The sequence below is a fragment of the Camelina sativa genome, chromosome 12 (assembly GCF_000633955.1).
Source record: "Camelina sativa cultivar DH55 chromosome 12, Cs, whole genome shotgun sequence".
Taxonomy (NCBI): Eukaryota; Viridiplantae; Streptophyta; class Magnoliopsida; order Brassicales; family Brassicaceae; genus Camelina; species Camelina sativa.
This window is the reverse complement of record NC_025696.1, coordinates 8,205,991-8,207,790: the sequence shown is the minus strand read 5'-3', so window position 1 is coordinate 8,207,790 and position 1,800 is coordinate 8,205,991.

Genomic DNA, 1,800 nt, shown 5'->3' with positions numbered 1-1,800 from the left:
TCGAAAGCTCTTGGAGACGAGTGAGAGAATCGGATAGTATAATATTGGGACGCGTGCGATGATTAACAATATCAAATCATCGGGAAGTGACGGGTTTGGGGTCGACTGCGGCGTCGAAGTCGTTGTCTTGATCGATTGCGGCGTCCAAGTCGANCAATCTGAAAGCAAATATTGACTCATGGTGTCTCCAACGTCCTCCCAGCAACCTTCCACTGGATTGTAACCAACCATGATTCCCCAATTCCCCAGGTAGACTTTTCCGCCAATACATGTGCTTAGGAANCGTCGAAGTCGTTGTCTTCCTCTTCTTCTTGTTCGACGACGTCGTAGTCATTGTCTTCCTCTTCTTCCGGTTGCTTCCAGGATTTGACATTGACGGAATCGAGGATACGATCTCTCCGTTGATCAACCACCTCTCCACCTATCCTCTTTTATTATATTTATCGACGAATTAGGTTAACATATTTTATGGGCTTTTTAATGGGCCGACGACTTTCATAATTTTTAACTTTTGATTTTACACTCAAACGTGTAAATAGCAAATCATCGGGAAGTGAAGGATTTGGGGTCGATTGCGGCGTAGTAGTCGTTGTCTTCCTCTTCTTCTTGTTCGACGACGTCGAAGTCGTTGTCTTCCTCTTCTTCTTGTTCGACGACGTCGTAGTCGTTGTCTTTCTCTCCATTTATTTGTACTTGCTGCTCGTTAGGGATCGGTCGACGTCGTCCTAGTCGTTTCTTACTTGTTCTTTAGGGTTCCTCGATCTTTTTAGGAAGAAGAAAACAGGTAAGTTAAATATTTGTTGGGCTTTATGGGCCGTTGCGTGGACTTTGATAATTTTAAACAAAAAGTTTTTTGCCGAATATTATATAATAGCAAACTCATTTTTTAGGGATTGCTGACGTTATCTTTTTAATCCAAAGGCTTGAGATTATTTTATTTTCTCATCCAACGGTTTAGATCAAAACTGATGTCGTTAATTTATTAAATGAAAAGGTACTTCTCTTCCTTCCCCAAATCGTCGCTTCTCTTTGTTTAGCCCTGCCGAATCAACGTGTCTCTATGTAAAAAAACCTGTTCAATTGCCTCTTTTCAGATCTATATATTTGGAATTCGTTCAATCATTTCAGTTGTTCTGGTTTATCTATATACTTTTTGTTAGCGTGAACTACTGCAAGGATTCGTTTATTCTCTCTTCTCATCCAATAACTGAGCAGTATGTCTGGTAGTGGTGTAGATATGAGTATCGTTGGTGTTTTAACAAATTTATTACAGCTTCTTCGTACAGAATACATTCGACCCTTTTGATATTTCTTATAGTTTCTAAACCCAGTCATCATTTATCTTTGTTTTGTAAACTTTTTGTTTCTTAAGTTTTTCAAATCTATCGTTTGTCCCTGATTTCGATTCATTGATGGTAAGTAGGCCTGCCATATGGTTGTATCGTTAATGTTTCAATTCTCAAATGTGTAGATTTTATATTTAGATTTTTTTTGAATGTTCGATTAGATGTTAAAACAAAACAGATGTTGTTGCATTGCTTATGTTATGTACGTGTGAAGTGAATTTGCGGAGAATCGGCGATATATAATTATCCGTTTACTTGTCATTGTAAATGCAGGCTTTGTTATCATAAAATTCTCTTAATTATAGTCAACAAGATGTGACACCATTACAACCGGTACCCTTTAATTAGTTTGAAACAGAATTGCAATCTATTAGCAAACAGAGTGATGAGAATGAATCGTGAACCTTTGCTGCGAAGGTGTGTAACTTGTGAGAAAAAAGAATCGCAGCCAAAA